The sequence below is a fragment of the Festucalex cinctus genome, chromosome 12 (genome assembly GCF_051991245.1).
Source record: "Festucalex cinctus isolate MCC-2025b chromosome 12, RoL_Fcin_1.0, whole genome shotgun sequence".
In the NCBI taxonomy this organism is placed as follows: domain Eukaryota; kingdom Metazoa; phylum Chordata; class Actinopteri; order Syngnathiformes; family Syngnathidae; genus Festucalex; species Festucalex cinctus.
The window spans coordinates 12,677,097-12,688,061 of NC_135422.1; the positions used below are offsets into that span (position 1 = coordinate 12,677,097).

The following is a 10,965-nucleotide window of genomic DNA, read 5'->3' on the forward strand; positions in this document are numbered from 1 at the left end:
ATGTTTCAAATGTGCTTTGGGTTTCCGTCCACCCAAAATGTCTGTTTTTCATCCCTAAAAACTATGACGTGTCATGGTACGCTGAAAAACCCCCCCAAAACAAAACAAAAACCTTATGGTTCAGTAATTAGCTTAGTTTTAGCAGCGGGGACACACTCGGGCAAGAAAAAAATAAAAATAAATCATTCTGACAAGTAAATACAAATTAATCAATAACTCAATTAACTCAATTCACTCTCAGCCATTTTCACTGAAGCAACCACCTTCACTCCCAGCTGTTTTACTGGATTTTGACTGACTTTGCAAGGAACACAAAACATTGTATTCTATTAGTATAAAAACAGGGAACCTACCAACAGAAAGATTAGCGTCTCTTCTTTAATCAGGAAAAAGTATATTTCTATCTGTTTCCGTTTTGCAGCAATTAGCATTAGAATATAGCTAAGTTTCATTATTATTCACAAATCTGTTTAAAACTGTGGGGGAAATGTGGCCCTGGTTGATCTCTTATACTCTGCTGCCGCCTGCTGGCCGATTTTGTAATAATTACCATTGCTTCAACCGTTCAGTTCAGAGGCTGCATCAAAGCCTTCTGTATGCTCTAGCATAATTAAAAAACAAAACGTATAAATATGTCTTTGGGAGCATGGCAAAATTTAAAATAGAACGTATTTATACGTTTTTGGGAGCAAATGAGATAATCACCCAAATTATTACATTTTAGTCCAAATCCTGATAAAGAAATTACTAGAGGTGTGCTCCTTCCAATCATGTTCAAATGTTTTTTTCCTGACATCACTTATTTCAGATACAAGAAAGCGAACAAACACTAATACGGGGCTCCATGATTCAAAACCAGTCCGCAGGTCCGAAAAGCAAATGTAGAGTCGAATTTCAGTCTTTCACCAGCAAATAGTTCCAGATTGCTGTAGCTGAAAGCAGACTGATCTTTGATCTCTAATCTTTTCAATTAAAAAAGAACAATCTGCTTTTACTTTGGAAAACCATCAACATTTTTCTTTGCCTATTTCATGACATTTTACAGACCGATCCAACAACTGAATCATAATCAATTTATGTACGACGTTTTCTATTTTGTCAATTTGAAATGATGTCCTGTTTTGAATAAAGGAATGGAGGGTAAAGTCTTTTTATCCAATCCATCAATTAATTGAAAAAATAACTGCTAGTTGCAGCCCTATTTGAGTCAATTCTCCAAAAACAAGAAAGGAGCGTTCTCGTTAACAAATGGATACAACGACATGGCATTGTATGATTTTTCGCTTTTTTTTCCAGAGGTATTTATTTCTATTGGTGCTGATATTTTGCTATTTTACTTTCTTCAGACTTATTAGTTATTTGAAACGGTCACATAGTTAGGATCTTCTAGCGCCACCTGTTGTTTTGGAGGCCAAAACGTGCTTTCAAACACTGCCCTTGTTGCATTTAAAAGCACCCACGGAACATTCATCACATTTAGCAACATGACGGCTCCAGTCCCAAAGTGTCATCAGCCACGTGATTGCCAAGAATTCAGGAACTCGAAAGACGAGCACGACAGTGTGTGTGGGGAGAATTAAGAGGGTGGGGGGCTTGATTGCAGTAGGAGTCCTTCAAAACAGATCGAGGGCTTTGTCATTCCTTTGTGACGTGGCCCTCAGTCTCCTGTAATTGCTCGTTCGCACGCCATAACGGGTGAGTCATTATGCAGCGGGGTCTATTGACACTGCTCACCTAATTGACCGGGTGAAGTCTTCAAAAAGCTTTTTGACTTGGGACGTCCCACCGTAAAAAGCCGAGTGTTTATTCGATAGTAAACCTCCCGACAGGAACAAAGGGAGATGATCCGGACTGACCTGGTTTGAGCCGGGGGGCACAAGCCATGAGTCACGTGATTGTCCTCTTGATATGGTGACACAACACCACTAAGTGGTTTCAGTCAAGTGTTTCGTCTGATGACAAATGTGCAACTATTTGGGGTAAAAACGTCATGGCACAAAATTGTGTTTTTTCAGAGTATAGTAAATGAAAAACGTACAGCGGTACCTTGAGGTACTTGAGATTGAATGGGCATAAATTATTTGCAGATTTTGCCTGATTTGCTTTTTGTATTCCCGTAGTTCTCTGTCATGCACAGATTGGCTAGCTAACAGCCAATCAGAGTGATCAATTGTCGCCGACATCCGACGCCTTTTTGCATATGGCCAATTTGAATCATATCTAAGAAACAAAATGACACAACAATGTCTTAATTGTTCACAATTCTAAAATGTTTCTACTCTACACCACAATATCACATCTATTACAATCTTCTCCTGGGTGGCCACCATTAACTCCGCCCCTGGACCATTAATATGCTTCACTATAATTACAGTGAAAACATCCTTCATTTTAGTGTTTGGTAATTAATTTAATACATAAGCCTTTGAGGATGATTTTAAATGTGACTTTAAGCATATTTATTTTGATATTAATTGGAATAATAATTTTGGCTCCAATGGCTCGGCTCGCATGCTTTTTTTATTTAACTCAGACAAAATGCAACACTAGGTAAGATTTCACAATAACATATGTGGGAATGCTGAAGCATTCCCACATATGTTATTGTGATTTTTTTATTGTGATTTTTATTCTCCACACTTTTTTTGGCGTGTAACAACTCCCACATAATGCTTCCAATTTACACTGTTCAAATTTCAACTAGCTTAAAAAATTCAGGCCTCCCGGGCTATATATATATCGTCTGATTCCACATGACTTACAGTATTTGCACAATTTAATGTTTAATATCAGCTTTTCCCCATTCATTTTCAATGGGACAGACATTGAACTTTTTCCCAAGTATCACTTTCCACGCCCACTTCCATACATATAACTTATCATCATTACCAGGTGTCTGATACTGCTCGGTGGCATAGTTGGTAAAGTGCATTGTCCAGTAACCGGGAGGTTACAATTTCATAATTTATCCCCCAATTTACTTCATTAGCATTCCACATGCATTCAAATCTTGCATTCAGCTTTCAGCATTCCTATGCAATTTCTCCAGAAATTGCACTTAGCCTAGTTGTTAACCTGTTTTACCATTGTGTTTATCAAATATTGTGCATAAGTAATACACTTAAAACAAAGAAACTAATGCTGAAACTCACTAAAAGTCAAGTCAAGTTTATTTATATAGCCCTTAATCACACAAAGGTCTCACAGGGCTTCACATGCCCACAGTTGACAAATAGTAACGACATCCCCTGATCAAACCACAAAAGGGCAAGGAAAAACTCCCCCCAAAAAAATAAAAATCAGGGGAAAAAAAAAAAAAAAAAAAAAAGAAACCTTGAGAAGGGGCCGCAGATGTGGTAATCCCCCTCCCAGGATGACCAGGCTGCAGTGGATGCCGAATGGGCAACAATTTACATAGCTTATGATACTAAACATTAGTACTAGAATAGTGGAAAAATCCATTGAGGAAGTTGAAGCACTAAAGAGAAGCCGTTGTAAAACTAAAATTAAGCATTTTTTTTTTTAAATAACTCAAACTAATAAAACACGAACAGAACCACCCAGAAAACTAATTAAAACCAACCAACCAAAAAAAAAAAAAAAACCTCAAAATGAAAGAAAAACTAACTAAAATGAAAATTTCAAAACTATTATAAATCCTGCCCTGGACACAAGCAACCGCAAAATGCCACCATCAATTATCACATTCGATTCATGTTACCAAGCGTACAGAATGCAAAACAAGACAACAAACGGCTGCTCTTCAACCCGCTCAGACTTCACGCACAAAAAAACAAAAAAACAAAACAAAACAACTACACTAATCCGTGTATCGTTTTCACAGAAACGCACTCGGGCACAGGCCTGAAACTTTAGAGCCATCTCGTTGTCCGTCTGTAGGGGTTACCTGGGTGGCACCTTTGATTGTGACAACACCCCCTACGCTCATCTAACCCCCAGCCAGTCATCATACACACACACACACACACACACACACACACACACACACACACACCAGCACATGGCAGCCACGGGGGGGTTCTCATAAACGTTTGACCTGGCTGAGTGGGTTATCTCACGCAAAATCGAAGTTACTGTTGATATTGTTTGTTATATTTAGTGCCTAGAGTGGATATAAAAAGCCTCCACACCCCTTTTCCAAATGCCAGGTCTCTATGATATACAGTAAAAAAAATTTAAAAAATTTAAAAAAAAGACCAAGATAGATCAATTCAAAACTTTTTCCACCATTAATGTGGCATGTGGAAAATATCTAATAATTTTTGGACCAATTAAATAAAATTGGATCATTTCCCTTAGATGTTGGAAATCGCTTCCGTAGAGCGTATATAACTTAGTGATGGCGGTGAAGTGGAATATCCTGGAACACATGGTGGTCAAGTTACAAGGTTACACTGTACAAAAAGCAAGTGTAAACTGTAATGGGGCCTGTCAAAATGTGTGAGAAAACACACACACAAGACTTGGGGTGTGTGGGGGGGTTGGGGGCTTTCAATGAAAGCTTAATAACCGTAATTGCTGTCTGAGTGATTAGGAAGAGTATTAGATATTTCCATCTTGACAACTGTTCCCAAATAAAGTTCAAAAAGGAAGCGCTGGCAGGGAGAGGGGGGGTGCTTGATTGTGTGTGATTATCCCCCCCCCCCACACACACACACACCCCACACACACACCCCACACAAGGACCCCGTAGTGGAAATTTCCACTGCGGCGGCAGTTGAAAATTTGATGTCAAGTGTTTCTATCGCTGCGCCGACGGAATTCGCTTCTTTTGTGCGGACGGGCGCGAGGTGTAATTTTGGGCAGGGCAGGGTGTCCCCCCGCGGTGGGTCTTTCTATTCTTCTTTGCTCGGACACCGCGTGGTTTCATTAGATACGGCTTATGAAAAGATGAAGGGCGCTACGAAGCTCTATATAGAGCGTTGGCCTCGCCCACTCGACAGGTGTGGACCTGCGACGGACCCCTCAGCACTTACTCGAGCATACTCAACACTATTTATCCTCGTCTTTTGATTTATCTAAGGCTGTCTAAGTACCACATAATATATTTTATATTTTAAATATAATATATTTTCCCCATCGAAATAATGGAACTACAGCTTAAAAATAAATAAATATTATAACAAAAATAAATAAATAAAACTAACAACGCAAAATCATGAAACTAGAAATGAGTTTCAGAATTGCAAAAAATGTTTTTGCATACTTACTGAAGAACAAAACTGAAGAAGACTAACGATACTGTTATGTAATGATAGACTTACATGCAGTTGGCTTTTGTGGAAACGGTGCAGGTTCAATTCACAACCAGCGCCCCAATAATCAGCCACTGCCTGAATAAAAAAACAAAAACAAAACAAAATGGGTGGTCAATAAACTTGTGACTCACTGTGATGACCCCTAATGAGACAAGCTGTAAGTCGTAATAAGTGTCAAACAAGATGGAATTTGTGATACAGTGTGACACATTCAACTAATGATTGACACAGGCCGACAGCTATTCATATAACAAAAGAGGTGAGGCGATGTTTGGGGCGCAGCCGTGTTTATTTGCAAACAAACTCCCTCTGTGTTCCGAGCCCGACCCTTTTGTGTGAGGATCTCAGGTGGGTTGCGCCCCTGGCTGAAAGCGACAGCGTGAAACCGGAGACGTAAGCCGACGCCGAGGCAATTAGGCCCACAGAGGAACGTTTGGTTTTTTTTGTTTGTTTGTTTTTTACTCAAATTCACCCCTATTGTGTGTAGTTAAATTCTATCTAAGGGAAAAAGTTGAGGTTTTAGTTTGGGTCTTCTTGGCTAGTGTTGTCTAAAAGCATGTGGATGGAAGGGGGAAGCGATGGCACCCTCCCCTCCTCCTCCTCCTCCTCCTCCTTCTGCTCCCTGAATACAACATGTCTACCGGATCTGGCCAGGATGAAATGTCATATCTTGGAGTGATCCTTATCTCTTAATCGCTTCCTTTGTCTCCCGTGATTCCCCCAGACCCTCCCGGACGGACTTCCCTCCTGGACGAGCCGCTTTGATGTGTCAGCCGCTTGTTAGGGACCGGGGCCTGCTCTGCTGGGGGTGGGAACTCTCTGTGTGTGTGTTTTTCAAGGCTGGTTCTTCTCGGAAATAATTTGAGGCCTGAAGGTTATTCTGATGCAACAAATGCCACTGGAAAGGCTACTTGCATGATATTTGCATTTCTGTTAGCAAATAAAAATTCACAGGCAGTAGCGGTTTTTGATATATGCGTTTTGTTGGGCCACACAGGGTGACGTTCTCAGGGCTGGCAACGCACCAATCCCTCCGAAAAAATGGTGTGTGATTTGGTTTTATATTGGCGTAATTTGCAGATCATTGGAATATGCGTGGGGAATTTACGCCCCCTTGTGGAGACAAAAGTGGCTTTCCAGGTTTTGGCAAATTGACATTGAAGCAGTGGTGTGCAAAAGGGGAGCTGACGAGATGGGGGGCTTGGGCCTTAATCACAGCCTCCCTCCATCTACAGACAAAAAAAAAAGATTCAATGGGCAGACACAAAAAAAAAAAAAATCTTTCTTCCGCAAATGGATGATCGTTTCTGAAGGGGCATTCATTTCAGACAAAGTCCATCAACCGTCAAATTGTTCCTTCTGCAACCCCCAAACAACACCACCCCATCACTACTATTTTTTTTTTTACATATTACTCTGTTTCTGTTTCCACCAAATATTTTATTATTTGCATTTTGTTACTTTGCTGCACTAAAAATGTACCGAACCTTAAATACAAGATATGTGCCAAACTAGTGTTTTTGGTGTGCCGTTCTACCCCTAACAACATCCAGAAATGTATTTCATGTTTAGTTCCTCCAAACAGAATAATTCTTTCATACAAAGTTTCCTCCAATGAGCTCATTCATTGACGTCTTCCGTGCATTTCAATGTAGGTAGAAATAATAAAATAATTCTCTTTGTATCTCCCAAATGCATCATCCAAATGAAAGAGGAGGCTTTGCATGCTATCATCACATCAGTTTGCCTGCTTGCCTCATTGTGTCCATGCAACATCCGGAGGCTTTGGTCCCAAGCCAGTGGAGGTAACCAGGTGGTGATGGGGGCACATTGTCTGCCTCCTCTGGTGGCCGGATGCAACAGCACAGCTTTTGTGCGTCTGGATCTGGGTTGAGGGGGACAATCAAAGCATGTGTTTCAGGTGAGTGAGATATGAGTGATGTACAAAAGCAGCATAGGAGGAAATGGCCGCCACTTACGGGTGTTTGGAGCGAAGCAGTGAAGTCCTGTTTTAACCACCTGGTAATGGAGAAAGAAAAGAGGCACTAAACATACAATAATCAGGCGTGTGTCAAATTCGCAACAAATAGTCAAACGTTATCTATTGTCTGTATAATAAGACTAGAATAAAGTAAAACAGTGACAGACAGATAATGGACAGGGATTAATTAAAATGTATTTAACAATTAAAAATGAATTAAAAATTATTTAAAAAAAAGAATACAGCCATTTTAATCGAACATTTTTTGAGTGGAACAATTACTGAAATCTCATGAGATTTGCTGGAAAGTGAAGCTTTGTCACAGTCAAACATTAACACATATTTTAGCATTATTTAGCCAATGACTAACTGTCATACAAACATACATTTGCTACTGTAACATGTTTTTCTTCATTATCAAATGTCATGTGGAAAACGAAATATGAAAACGCACCTTTTGATCAGGTGACAAGCGGAAGTAGCCAGTCTCACTCGCTTAGCTAGCGCTAACACTAGCGTAGCAACTACAGCTTCATCCGAGGTTACTACTAGTCAAACAGCGCACACAGGTGGACTTAAATGTACGACATCACTCACAAAAACAGCAAATGGAAGTCACTTTAGTCCACAAATGCTCCCTTGCCACAGCCCATTATTTGTCAAATTTATAGTGAGCTCCACCTTACATAGATTTTATGTATTAAAAGTGTAGCTTCTAGTCATAGGAAAATAAATAAAAAATGGAAAAGAAACGTGTCTGTACTGTACGAGTGACAGAACGTTCTTAACTGAACGGAAAAGGAACAAATAAAAGAGGAAGTTACCAAAATAAAAGTGTCAACGTCACAAAGAGAGCTGTGGCTCAGTCATCATTGACAAAATGCTCAGTACTTAATGTGCTATAAAATAAACTCATTGTTGATATTGTGGTATTGTTCCATAAAATTGCTCATAATTGCCTTTATTAATAGCTAATAAAAATCTAAACCAAAATCAGTTTACTGTAACATCATTTTAAATTCATTTTACATTTCTCATAAAGTTAAACAGTATAAAGATTATTTCATTTTTGGGGAAAAAAAACAAACTTTCCGTAAGTCCAGATGTCTCATTTCAACATAATTTATTTCATTTCTTGGCAGCATACTTGGCTTTGGTAACATCTTGGGCATTTCAGAAAGAGCACTAAAAATATGCTGAGGGTTGTTTTCGTAGGAGGGAAAAAAACACCAATAGGTAAATTTGTGAATGTTGAACTGCAAATAAGTGGAGGATAACTGTAATGGCATCACTCTTCTGGTGATGTTTTTTTCACGGCAAATGGTCATTCCAGTGGGCAATATTCCAGTCACTTGTATTGTGTATTTTCCCAGTTTAAGCCAGCAAGCAGAGAGTACAAATATTCCAGCTCATTTGGTCCAGATTTCGTATCCTATAAGCTTGAATCAACCTCTTCCAGTTGAATGATTGTCAAGAGGCTGTGTGTTGCTTTTGGCATGGCCATACACAACTGCATACGTTTAGCCAATTTAGCCAACGGTGCGGGCACATTGCAGAGTGAGCTCATGAACATGTGGTCCCGGGTAGTTAAGACCTGCAGTCATGAGCCCGGAGGGACCGCCCGGCTGTGTAAGTCTATACCGATCATATACTTTTAGTGCATTGCAACAACATGTGCAAGAAACATGCTTGCTAAGTGCATGCAGCAGCAGTGAGTGAGATTCGCGTATACAAACAAACACATCAGGCGAAATTGCACTTGTTATGAGGTTTACGATTTTTCCCACAGAACATTTGGAGGCCTGATTAGATGGTCCGATACACCTCGACTGCTGCAGATACAACATTTTTAGCAGTAGATGTGTGACTTTGATGGGAAATCGCGAACAACTTCACACACAAAAAAAAGAAGTAAAAATTGAGCTAGATTGAAAATTACAGTTATTTATATGCTGTATTAATTTATTTAGTCAATTTCCTCACTTTTTTTTACTTATTTATTTAGTCAGTTATACGAGTCTCTCTCTTTTTTTTTTCTTTTTTTTTAACCTATTAAGTTATTTAGAGGTTATTTTTTTCATTTGTATTTAGTCAATAGTACTAGTTATTTTTTGGACTTATTAGATTATTTAAAGTTATTTTTTATTTTTGGTTTGTCAATTATACGAGTCGATAGTACTAATCATTTCTTGTACATATTAAGCTTTTTAAAAGAGCCTTTTTTGCTGGTTATTTAAAGGGATACTTGACTCAATGAGCCATTTTCAGCAGTAAAAAGTTAAACTTTTGTCTAGAATTAATGTAGTAACTTCATTGTTTTTCATGTACAATTAATACCTTTAAAAAGTAATTTTTCTACTTGCTGTCGACTGATGATGACATCACCTGTGCTAAGTAGTTGATGACCAATCATGGCTCAGTTTACTGACCAAACCCAGAAAACAGCTGAGCCATGATTGGCCGTTACCTACTTCCTCAGCACTGGTGATGTCATCATCAGTCGACAGCAAGTAGAAAAATTACTTTTTAAAGGTATTAATTGCACATGAAAAATAATGAAGCTAGAAAATTCATTCTGGACAAAATATTAACTTTTCACTGCTGTAAGTTGTTCACTGAGTCAAGTATCCGTTTATTTTCATTTTTAATTTGGTCGATAAAACTAGTCTTTTTTTTTTTCTCCAGTTAATTATTTAGTCTTTTTTTTTTTTTTTACTTAATTATATTGATTTTACTGCGATTGGCTGGCAACCAGTTCAGGGTGTACCCTGCCTACTGCCCAAAGCCAGCTGAGATAGGCTCCAGCACTCCTCGCGACCCTTGTGAGGAATAAGCGCTCAAGAAAATAGATGGATATTGATTTTATTTGTTTATTTATTTTTAATTTACATATTCATTTGTTATTTTGTTTATTTAGTCACTCTTACTTGTCATAGATAGGTACGTAGGTGGATAGGTCAAGCTTTATTTTAAATAGAACATTTAAAATACAGTAAACTCTGCCCAAAGTGCTGCACATATTAAAGATAGCACTACAAAAAAAAAAGAAGCTCAATAGAGAAACACCCCCCCCCCAATGTGCTGTGCTAGCAACAAACGAAAAGAATTTTGCAAACTTGAACGCTGGACCTTGAACTAGCTTAGCACTTAGCTAGGATGAGGCTAGTAACGTAGATGGATTTAAAATGGGGCCAAACACCCCAAAAAAAAAAAAAAAAAAAAAAAAAACATCCATCACATTGTGTGCGTCCAAAAATGCGTTGCAGCCTCACCCATCTACTGTTGAGTAAATTTGATTTGTGTATGTGCGTCTGTCTGTGTTTCTGTGTGAGGAAGACATGGGTCCTTTAAAGCCCTCAGTGGGCACACTAAGGTGTGACCCCTGTGGTCCGGCCCGCTATACATCACGCTTCTAAAACACTCCTTCAACTCGTTCGCATTCACTTTGAAGTGGATCACGGTTCAGCGAGCGAGCGGTCGCTATCCCGCTGCTCGGAGACACGCGGCGAGTGAGAGAGAGAGAGAGAGAGAGAGAGAGAGAGAGAGAGAGAGAGAGAGAGAGAGAGAGAGAAACAGACAGAACAAGTCAGCATCCAAACTTTATGGCCCTCGACTCCTCAAGCAGCAGATGTTGAGAAGACGAGGTCTTGTTTTTCAGAAAATCAGACTGCTGTCATTGTTGCGGTTGTGCTCCATTCACTGACA

General features: G+C 39.2%; 1 long non-coding RNA gene across 2 annotated transcripts in view; it reads right to left on the reverse strand.

The window, feature by feature from the left end:
• The window catches only part of LOC144031996 (uncharacterized), a 45,210-nt gene extending 37,163 nt beyond the window's left edge, over positions 1–8,047 (reverse strand). For both annotated transcript variants that reach the window (XR_013287649.1, XR_013287648.1), the window contains exons 1-4: positions 7,715–8,047; positions 7,259–7,298; positions 7,035–7,164; positions 5,286–5,354 (exon numbers count right to left, since the gene is read on the reverse strand). This is a non-coding gene — a long non-coding RNA (uncharacterized LOC144031996). The remainder of the gene's footprint in view (positions 1–5,285; positions 5,355–7,034; positions 7,165–7,258; positions 7,299–7,714) is intronic.
• Positions 8,048–10,965: the final 2,918 nt, after the last annotated feature.